This window comes from Phascolarctos cinereus, unplaced genomic scaffold (assembly GCF_003287225.1).
Source record: "Phascolarctos cinereus isolate Bilbo 61053 unplaced genomic scaffold, phaCin_HiC Scaffold_3;HRSCAF=262, whole genome shotgun sequence".
In the NCBI taxonomy this organism is placed as follows: Eukaryota; Metazoa; Chordata; class Mammalia; order Diprotodontia; family Phascolarctidae; genus Phascolarctos; species Phascolarctos cinereus.
The window spans coordinates 58,711,937-58,723,798 of NW_027555736.1; positions in this window are offsets into that span (position 1 = coordinate 58,711,937).

The following is an 11,862-nucleotide window of genomic DNA, read 5'->3' on the forward strand; positions in this document are numbered from 1 at the left end:
TCTTTGCAAAGGCATGTGCTGTGTTCCTCTGGGGCACTTCAGATTCTCTGATTTCTCATCTGGAATATTATTTAAGGTCAGGTATATAGTTATGAAGTTGTTTTTGAATTGGTTTCCCATTCTCAAAATACAAGAGCCAGGCAATCCTATTCTATATAATTTAATTCCATTGCATTCATTAGCATATATTAAGGTATTGTGGTGGGCCCTTGGGTGAAATGATAAAGACTAGTCTGGGCCCTCAGGAAGCCTCCAATTTAATGATGGGGTGGAGGGGAAGGTATGGCACTGTCACAGACAAGTACAGTACAAGGCAGAGTGTGGCAGGGGTTTAACAGGCAAGTACCTTGGTTCCAGCCAATCCAATCCCTGTCCTACTTCATTCTGCTGGTTTGCATCCATTGAGCCATTGAAGTTGAAAGGATAATAAGCTCTTCTTATGATCATAAATTCACAGCTGGAAGGGACCTTGGAAGTCATGGAGTCCAACCTCATTTACAGTTGAGGAACTAGGTCACACAGCTAGGAAGTGCCTGAGGCAGGAAGACCTCTTCCTGTCCCCAAGTCCAGCACTACACCCACTGCATCATCACAGTACAACCTCTATTCATGAAACCCAGCACTAGTGACAGTGTCATAAAGATGAAGGGAAGATTCAGACAAAGTAACTTTAAGAAAATTTTAGGAAAAAGAATTTCTATTTAATTGGGAGGGTCAGGAAAAGTTTCACAGAGGAGGTGGGTCCTGAGCTGAGCTTGGATGAAAGAGGAGGATTTCAAAAAGGGAAGATTGGGAAGAAATGTGTTTCAGTCGGTCAATAAGCATTTATTAAGCACCTACTATTTTTTGAACATTGTGCTAAGTTCTGGGGAAGCAAAAAAAGGCCTGCATCTGGGTGGTGGCAATGTCCAGGTATAAAAAGGGTAGGGGGCATATGAGAGATGTTACATAGGTAAAACCAACAGGACTAGGGGCAGTGAGGTGACACAGTGGATACAGCACCGGCCCTGATGTCAGGAGGACCTGAGTTCAAATCCGGCCTCAGACCAAACACTTGACACTAGCTGTGTGACCCCGGGCAAGTCACTTAACCCCAATTGCCAAAAAAAAAAAAACAACAACAGGACTTAGCAATTGCCTGTGGTGGGGGAGAGGGGTAGAGAAAGAGCAAGAAGTAGAGGATGACATTTGATCGTGAGCCTAGGTGCCCAAGACAAGGGTGAGACCAGCAATAGGGTAGTTATCAAAGCTATAAAGAGGTCAGGAAGGATGAGGATTGAGAAAAGGCCATTGGATTTCACAATTAAAAAGATTGTTGCATGGGGAAGGCCAAGTGAGAGAACAAAAGAGGACATCAGGAAACGCTTACTCATCCAGTTTGGCTGAAAAGTATTGCACATGAAGGAGACAAATGTCAAATGAGGCTCGAAAGAAAGGGTGGAACAAGATTGTGAGTGGCCCTGATGCCGGGCTTTGTTTTATTCGAGAGGCCATTGGAGGGTCTTCTGAGAAGGAGAGTTATTGGGGAGTTTCCTGAGATTTGTAGAGGTTAAGGGACTTGCCAGGAACCATACAGTTAGTATCAGACATAGATATTTGAACCCAGGTCTTCCTGACGCCAAAGCCACTTTTCCAGGCAGGCAATTGGCTGCCAGTAAATATGTATGGTTTTGATTTGATTCATTGTGATAAATAGAAGGGGGAAAAGGGATTTCAATGATAGAATGTTAGAGGTTGGAGACCACCTATTACAAATCCCTCTTTTTATAAATAAGGAAACTGAGGCCTAGTGAGATGCAATGTTACCCAAGGCTACTCAGGCAATAAGTAGTCAGACCATTTGTAAAGAAGCAACCCCCAGAAGGAATGACTTCAGCTCTTGGCAGCTAAAATCTATGGAGGAAGCTACCTGGCAGCTGGGTATCAAAGTGGATAGCCTACTACCTGGACCCAAAGCTAGAAGACATGAATTTAAATCCTTCCCTAGACACTTACAAGCTGTGTGACCCTGGGCAGGTCATTTAGCCTCCAGGGAGATAATAATAGCCCCTATCCCTCAGGGTTTTTATGAGGACTAAATGAGATAATATATGGAAAGAACTTTACAAATCTGAAAGTGCTATATAAATGCTAGCTTTATTATTATTATTATTATTATTACTATCACTATCTGAGATGTTCTTTATTTCTCTCTAACACATTCTTATATCCCAAAACAGATGGTTTAAACTAAGCCTGGGTTCCTGCTACAAAATTCAAGACGTGAGAAATCGGCCTTAACAGCTTTAATGAAGGCCAGATACTTAGAAACAACAAACAATTAGCTTTGACAATAGAAGTGTAAGTAAGCCTCTCATTCATGAATTTATTTGCTAATTACTTTTCCTGGTTAGAGGCGTTAACAAGTCTTTTGGATAACTTGTGCTTGTAGAGGTGGAGAAGAGGATATTTGAAGACCGCTTATCTCTCTTTCCTCCATCAGAATTCACTAGGAACTTTCTTGCTCCATCACAGGCAACCGGCCTAGTGGGAGCAGGCTTAAAATCTCACTTCTGTTTTGTACTACCTGTTTGACCTTAGTCACTTACTCTCTCTACACCTCATTTTCCTCATCTGTAAAATGGAAAGAATTGAGCTACACCTCCTCTAAAGTCCCTTCCCACTGTAAATCTCTGCTAAGGAAGGCAGAATGGTATTGTGGATGGAGTAATAGGCTTGGAGTCAGAAAGACCTCAGTTCAAATCCTTTCAGACATTTTTAAGTTGTGTGATCTTAGGCATGTCTCTCAGAGACTCAGCTTTTTCATTTGTGTGATGGGGAGAAAAACAGCATCTACTTAGCAGTGTTTCTGCTCAAATGAGATAATATAAGCAAAGTACTTTGCAAACCTTAGAGTTCTATGTTATCAGTTATTATTTGTCATCATCCTCATCATTATATGAAATCAATGTTATTCCAGGTCCACGTTCATTTCTCTGTGTAAGTATTTTCTCTTATCCTTCTCCAATATATTTCTTAGAGGTTTAACCATCCAATATCATTTCTCCAATATCGGTCAATGCCCAAAAGACTCTGTTGGTCTAAGAGACTTATATCCAAGTTTATATTTTATCGGTGAACTAAAAAGATTTTTTATTATATTTCTTGTATTTTTAACTAATGTATCTAGAATAATTCATGTACTTATGGCATAACTCCCCAACTAGATTATGAACCCCTAAAGATCAGGCTTTGTGCCTTCTCCATCTTCTGTGCCTTCTCCCCTCCTTCCAGTACTTCACACAAGGATTTTCCCTTGAATGGACAAATGTCAACATTTCTATAACTAGAGAATTGGCCAAGGCTTAATAAAGTTAACAAACAACATGAGAGGTGCAAGAGCCAAGATGGTGGAATAGAAAGGCACTCAGCTAAGATCTCCCAACATTTCCCTCAAAACTTTAAAAGAATGCCTGAAATTGAACTCTGGAGTGGCGGAGCTAACATAGGAGGTTGCCCAAGACAACATAGGAGGTTGGAAAGAGAGATCTGTGACATGAGAGAAGAGACTGGCCTGGAACCCATGTGGATGAAACACCAGTGGTGGGACTAAGTGGTGTTGACAGAAGCAGAAGCAACTTCAGGAACTCTTAAGCCAGAGACAATAAAGTGACCTAGCAACTGGATGGAAAGAGATTACAGGGCAGCCCCTGTGCTAGCACAGGATGTAGGACCAGACATCGTTTGGCAACTCCACTGCTTGTATCCACTTCTGGGTCATAGTGAAAGGGCAGAGAGAAGCACTTGCAGTCAAGAGGAAATGGGAGCCCTGAGGAATAGCATCACTTCTGGCCCTAAGGTACCAAGGACACTGAGAGGCAGTATCACTTCCTATCCCAAGGGAACAGCGACCCTTCCTAGGTAAGGCCCAGACAAGAGACCAAGAGAACAGTGACCACACCTCTTTCCAGATCACACCCCCTCAAAAGCACTGAAAACTCCAAAACTACAGAACTAGCTCTGAAAACAGCAATGCAAAAGAGACTTAAGCTTAAGAGAGACCCCTCCTTCATGTTGCTGGGAACAGAGCCCAACATTAATATAAAGTTACAAATCAAGGAATAGGGTGGGGAAATGAGCAGGCAACAAAGAAAGAACCTGACCATAAAAATCTATTATGGTGAAAGGGAAGAGCAAGACACAAAGTCAGAAGACAATGAAGTTAAAGCAGCTACAAGCAAAGCTTCAAAGAAAAATGTGAATTGGACACAAACCCAAAAAGAATCCTTGAAAGAGCTAAAAAAAGGTATTTTCGAAATCAAATAAGAATGGTAGAGGAAAAAAATTGAAAGAAATAAAAGCAAAGGAAAAAATTATGAAAAGAAAATAAGCAGTTTGGTAAAAGAGGCACAAAAAATATTGAAGAAAATAACACCTTAAAAAACAATATTGGCTAAATGGGAAAAGAAGTACAAAAATTTGCTGATGAAAACAACTCCTTAAAAAGCAGAATTGTGCAAGTGGGGGGGAAGGGTACAAAAGCTCACTGAAGAAAATAATTCATTAAAAACTAGAATCAGACAAGTAGAGTTAATGACTCCATGAGACATCAAGAAATAATAAAACAAAGTTGAAAGAATGAAAAAATAGAAAAAAAATGTGAAATATCTTATTGGTAAAACAATTGACCTGGAAAATAAATTGAGGTGAGATCATTTAAGAAGTAGTGGACCACTGGGAAGCCATGATAAAAAAAAAAAAGAGCCTAGACATCATATTTCAAGAATTTATCAAGGGAAAGTGTCCTGATATCTTAGATTCAGAGGGTAAAATAGAAATGGAAAGAATCCACCAATCACCTCCTGAAAGGGATCACAAAATAAACATTCCTGAGAATATCATAGCCAAATTCCAGAGCAACCAAGTCAAGGAGAAAATATTGCAAGGAGCCAGAAACAAACAGTGCTTAAATAACTCCATCTCATAAAAAGAAATTGAACAAGTTACCAATGAGCTCCCTAAGAAAAAATCCCCAGAACCAAATGGATTCACAAGTAAATTCTACCAAACATTTAAGGAACAATTAACCTCAACACCATATAAATTATTTTTAAATAGGTAAAGAAGGAGTCCTACCAAATTTTTTTGACAACACAAATGTGGTTTTGATACCTAAACCAAGGACAGCAAAATCAGAAAAAGAAAATTGTAGAGCAATTTCCTTAATGAATGTCAATGAAAAAAAAATTAATAAAATACTAGCAAGGAGATTGCAGCAATATACAACAGAAATCATATGATTATATCAGTAGATGTAGAAAAAGCCTTTGACAAAATATAACACCCATTCTTATTTAAAAAAAACACTAGTAATCATAAGAATCAATGAAACCTTTCTTAAAATGATAAGTAACATCTATGTAAAACCAAGAACAAACATTTTCTATAACAGGGATAAAATTTAAGCCTTCCCAGTAAGATCAGGGGTGAAGCAAGGATATCCATTATCACCACTATTATTCAATATTATACTACAAATGCTAGCTATAGTAATAAGACAAGAAAAAGAAATAAAAATAGGTAACAAGGAAACAAAACTATCACTCTTTGTAGATGATATGATTGTATACTTAGAGAATCAAACAAAAATACTGTTCAGGCAATTAATAACCAGCAAAGTTGCAGGATACAAAATAAACCCACATAAATCATCAGCATTTCTACATACTACCAACAAACACAGTAGGAAAAGATAGAAAAAGAAATTTCATTTAAAATAACTGCAGATAATATAAAATACTTGGAAGTCTACCTGCCAAGACAAACCCAGGGATTATGTGAACACAAATACAAAACACTTTTCACACAAATAAAGATAGATTTAAACAATTGGAGAAATATTAATTGCTCATAGGTAGGCTAAGTCAATATAATAAAAATGACTATTCTATTTAAGTTGATTTATTTATTCAGTGCCATACCAAAGAATTATTTTATAGAGCTAGAAAAACTAGTAACAAAATTCATCTGGAAGACCAAAAGGTCAAGACTATCAAGGGAACCAATGAAAAAATGTTAAAGAAAGAAGCATACCATTTCCAGATTTCAAACTATATTACAAAGCAGTAATCATCTAATTAATCTAGTACTGGCTAAGAAGTAGAGTAGTGTATCAGTGACATAGATTAGGTATATAATACACAATAGTAAATAACCACAGTAATCTAGTATTTGATTAACCCAAAGATCCAAGCTTTTGGGATAAGAACATAACATTTAACAAAAATTGCTGAGAAAACTGGAAAGCCGTTCGGCAGAAAATAGGCATAGACCAGCATTCACACCGTATACCAAGATAAGGTCAAAATGTATTAATGACTTAGACATAAAGGGTGATATCATAAGTAAATTAGGAGAGCGTGAAAAAATGTTCCTATCAGATCTATTGATAAGGGAAGAGTTTTATTCAGAAGATTAGAGGAAGTAAAACAAATAATTTTAATTAAATGGAATTAAAAGGCTTTTGCACAAACAAAACTAATGCAGTCAAATTAGTAGTAAATGGAGGGGCTGGCTTTTGCAAAAAAATTTCTCTGATAAAGGTCTCATTTCTCAAATATCTAGGGAACTGAATCAAACTGATAAAAAATAACAACCATTCCCCAGTGGATAAGTGGTCAACAGACATAAACAGGCAGTTTTCAGAAGAAGAAATCAGAATTATCAATAGTCTCATTAAAAAATTCTCTTAATCACTGCTGATTAGAAAAATCTAAATTAAAACAGCTCTGAAAAACCACTTTACACCTATCAGACTGGCTAACATGAAGGAAAAGGAAAATGTTGGAGGGGTTATAAAAAAAAATTGGGATACAAATGCATTGTTGGTAGAGTTGTGAACTAGTCCAACCATTCTGGAGAGCAACTTGTAACTATGCCCAAATGGCTATAAAACTGTGCATATCCAGCAATACCATTAGTAGGTCTATATGCCAAAGATATCGAAGAAAAGGAAAAAGGACCTATTTGTACAAAAATATTCACAGCTCTTTTCATGGGAGCAAAGAATTGGACATTGCAGTGATGTCCATCAATTGGGGAATGACTGAACAAGTTGTGGTATATGATTATGACTAAGTGCTATTGTGCTATAAGAAATGATGAGCAGGATGGTTTCAGAAATACCTGGGAAGGTTTACATGAACTGATGCAAAGTGAAGTGAGCAGAACCAGGAGAACATTGTACATATTAATTGCAATATTGTAAGGATGATCAACTGTGAAAGACTTAGCTTCTCTGATCAAGACAATGATCCAAGACAATTCCAAAAGACCCATGATGGAAAATGCTGTCCACCTCCAGAGAGAGAACTAATGAACTCTGAATGCAGACTGAAGTATACTTATTTTTAAATTCTTTGTTTTGCTTTATTTTGATTGTTTTCTTTTGCAACATGGCTAATACAGAAATATGTTTTGCATGACCTCACATGTATAATTGAAATCACATTGCTTGTCTTCTCAAGGAGGACAGAGGGGTGGGAAGGAGGGAGAGAATTTAGAACTCAAAATTTTTAAAAATGATTCTCAATTTTTTTACATGTAATTGGGAAATATTTAACAAAATAAATAAAAATAATTTTAAAAAATAAAGTAAATTACTCAGGGTCACACAGTCAAAAAGTATAAGAGACAAGATATGAATCCTGGTCTTCCTGACTTCAAGCCCTTATTCCAGACAGTTGGTGGCCAGCAAATGTTTATCATTTTGATTTATTGTGATGAGTAGAAGGACTTTTGATCTCTACAGTGTTAGAGCTTGAAGATCATCTGTTTCAAATCCTGCCCCTTACAGATAAGGAAACTGAGGCCAGGTGAGGTGAAATAATTTACTCAAGATTACACAGGCAATAAGTGAGACTCAGGTGCTCAGATTTCAAATCCATGCCTTTTCTACTATATCATATAGTCTAAGTGAATTACTGTCAAGATTACAAAGGCTGTTAGTGGCAAAGCCTGGATATTTGAAATTCTGATTCATTTAGTTTAATTAGTTTACCAGTCCAGAAAAGAGGAGAGAAATGGGGGGGAGAGACTTTAGCTGGCAGAGTCTTAGGATCCTAAATTTTGAGCTCAAAGGATCCTCAAAGGTGTCATTTGGAGTGTGAGCTCCCTGAGGTCAGGAGACTGTATCTTTGCCTGTCTTTGTATCCCTAGTGCCTAGCACAGTGCCGGGCACATAGGACTCCCTTAATAAATGCTTGTTGGTGGACTGAACTAATCTAGCCTCCTCATTTTACAGACAAGGAAACTCAAGATCAGAGAGTTTGAGTGACTTGCCCAACGTCACACAGGTAACCAGTAGCAGAGAGGATATCTGATCCCGGTCCTTGGCTTGTACCACCCTAGCACAAAACCCAAGCCAGGGAAGCTGCAGAAAACGTCAGAGATGTTCAAGCCTGGGCCTTGGCCTCCAACTGGCCCTGTTAGAATTAATAACATGACATGCAGGGAGATGCTGGGAAAGTGTTTATTATTAACATGCTGCCAGGCACTGCCGAGAAGCTGCTATCCCCGCTTGCTGGAGGAGTCCACCCACCCCCCTCCCCAGCTCTGCAGCTCATTAGGGGAGGTAGAGCTAGGGGAGATCCAGGGGCCTGAGGTTAAGCTCCAGCTGACCTCCTCCCTCTTATCTTCTTCTTTCTTTGCAGAGGCACTGCGAGCCTTGGAGTGGCCCCTTCCATAGGCTGGACAGGCTTGGGGTGCCTCCCCTCCTGCAGGCAGTGGGAGGATATCGCCCCAAACTAGGGAAGGGGGCAGGAAGCATTTTGGAACTTTTATCCTTCACACACTGGGCTTTCCGCACCCCCCCCCCAACAATAGTCATTAAAGTAGAGAGCTGGGGGGGGAGGGTTGGGGAGAGTTTCTGCAGAAATCCTTGGACAACTCCGTGTGTCTGCCTTTTCTTACCTTTAAAGGGAATCGATATGACTTTAACTGATTTCCCTGATGCCTAGTTTTCTCATGTTCCCCTACTCTTATGCCAGGCCTCCTATTAGCTGATGATTCCTCTTCAGCTTCTCCCAGCTCATTTGGCGTTTTCTTCCTTATCCTCTTTCAAAGCCTTGCCCCTCAGCTGCACGCGCGCGCGCGCGCGCACACACACACACACACACACACACACACACACACACACACACACACACTGGACCACACCTCCTATGTATCCTTTCTCCTTGCACAATCTCTGAAACACAATGCAAGGGAGCCTTTATTTTTTTTTAGCTAGACATGAGCTTTCTTCTCTCTGCCCCCTTGCACACAAATTCTCTCAAGTACACACAACCCCTTGCTTCAACCTCTTCCCCTTTTCTAGGTTTCATTGTCCAGATGATCTGTTGGCAAAGCATCTGCTTATCAGACGATTTCTTCCAGGACTGTGGTTAATGATGAAGTGCTAATATTTCCTGACACTTCTGTACAACAATTGGTTTAGGGATAGGGGCGTGCTTGAAAAAAAAGTTCTCCAGACCCCAACAACAGTGCATCTGCAGGTGTTTCCTATTTTATCATTACTGCTCAATTCTGGCAGAAGCAGAGATGCCCAGGAGGGTGACTAAACTGCTTAGTGGTGCCCATCTCAAATGCCACCTCCTCCCTTACTCTTTCTGTTGGGACGTTCCCCCTCAGACCTCACATAACTAAAAACATGTGCCATGCAATTTTATAGCCATGTTCTACATAGGTGCATAAAGCTGAGACCATGTCATTCCCCTGCTCAAGAATCGTCTATGGCTACCTACTACCTCTCTAGTAAAATTCAAGTTCCTCAGCCTGGTATTTAAAGTGCTCCCTAACCTGGTCGCAGCTGACCTTTCCAGCCTTATTTCTTATGAATTCACCTCACACGCTCTAGGTTCCGGTCAAATGGCCCACTTACTATTCCTCCAATTTGGCATTCAATCTCCTGAGTCTCTAGTTTTTTACCAGCTGCCCCCCATACCTAGAATGTATTCTTTCCTTACTTCTACATTTTAGAACCCTTTAGTTCTTCCAAGGCTTGATAAGGTGCCATCTTCTAGGGTGAGTATTTCATGATCCCTCCCAAGCTTAGCCCTAACTCTCTGCTTCCCCGAATTATTTTATTTGTGCAGACCTGTTTATATATTGCCTCCTTCCCTTACCCTTCCAGCAGAAAGAAGTTTTAGTCCTCTAAGGCAATGACTCTATTTCTTTTTTTGTTTATAACTGGAGTACCTAGCCTGATGCTTTGCACACTGTAGGTGTTTAAAAATTAATTAAATTGAATCAAATCTGTGTCTTCTATCCTCATTAGACTGTAAGCTCTTTGAGGGTAGAGACCTTACCTTACTTAGATTTCACCTCTCCCTCTGCGCGTCTGGCCCAGAATTCTGCACAGAGTAGGCATTTAACATTTATTGTTGTTGTTTATCCTTCATTCTCAAAGAGGATCAATGATATCAAGAGTGTGATGTCTTAACTTGCCAGCGAATTGCATTTGAGTGAGACAGGGCTGGACCAAGGCTTCAGTTTCACTCTCTCTTCCAGAGTCTTTGGAGTCCAGTGATAAGGTAAAGGTCAAGATAGCTAGCAATGGCCTAGGATCAGCATTATTGTACTGGTATTTCAGAATGCAGCCCTTCTGAAAGCCTTGGACTTTGGCCCAATTTTCTAGGCAGAGCTATATTTAGCCGGTTTTTCCCTTTTCGATCGCACTCCCATCCCTAGAAGGTCTACCTCACCCCAGGTCCAGTCACTTCCCTCAATGTTTGCAAATCATGTGGGCTCCAGAGAGATTCTCTTCCTCAAGGCAGCCCATTAACAACAACCCATCAACTCCCTGTACCACCAAAACCCCTGAATAAGCTACCATTGGAGAGCGTTACAAATCCAAAGTGTGTCTGTGTGTCTGTGTGTACATCAGTCAAACAACGAAGGCCTGTTAGAGCAGGCCTATGCTTTTCTCTGTTTCTTTTCTCCTTTTTCATCTCCTATTAATTGGCACTTTTATTCAAGCAAGCATCCATTGTCATGAGCCGGCAGAAGCAAATTGATTAATAAATACTGTACTCTGTTCTATGAGCCCTGACAGGATATAAGAGAATCCGCTACACTAGTGTAACTAGGGGACCAGTTATGTGGACGGGAAGGGGGTCAAGGAAGAGAAGATGTTTTCTTTTCTGGAAATAAGTATCAATTCACAAGCACTTAATGGAAACTTAGTTGAGGAGCTGATTGCTACACTCAGACCAACTGAAGAACTTCCTTCATCCTGGGAGTGTTCCGCAAAGTGAAAGCCAACCTTTCCTCTGGGAAGCAGTGGTTTCCGGCACACAAAGTCCCCATTTGGCCTGGTCAGGGTCATAGGCAGGCATCAGGAGAGAAATGAGTGTGAATCCTACTTTCCACACTCTGTGTGACCTCTGAGCAGGCCCTGTAATTTTTTTTTCTTTTTTGCTTTTTGGTGAGGCAATTAGGGTTAAGTGACTTGACCAGAGTAACACAGCTAGTAAGTGTCAATTGTCTGAGGCTAGATTTGAACTCAAATCCAATGCCCTATCCACTGCGCCACCTAGCTGCCCCAGCAGGTCCTGTAATTTCTCCAAGCTTTCTTCCTTATTTATAAAACGGAAATGATAATAATACAGAGTTGTAAGATTCACATGAGCTGACCTTAAAGCTTTGTATAAATGCCAGCTATTGTTATCATGATCATTATCCTTATGGCACCATCATTTCTATAGCACTTCGAGGTTTGCTAACGCTTTACGAACACTCTCATTTGATCCTCACAGCAACCTTGTGAGCCAAGTGCTTTATTATCCCCATTTCGCAGATGAAGAAATTGAGGAAGGCAGTAGC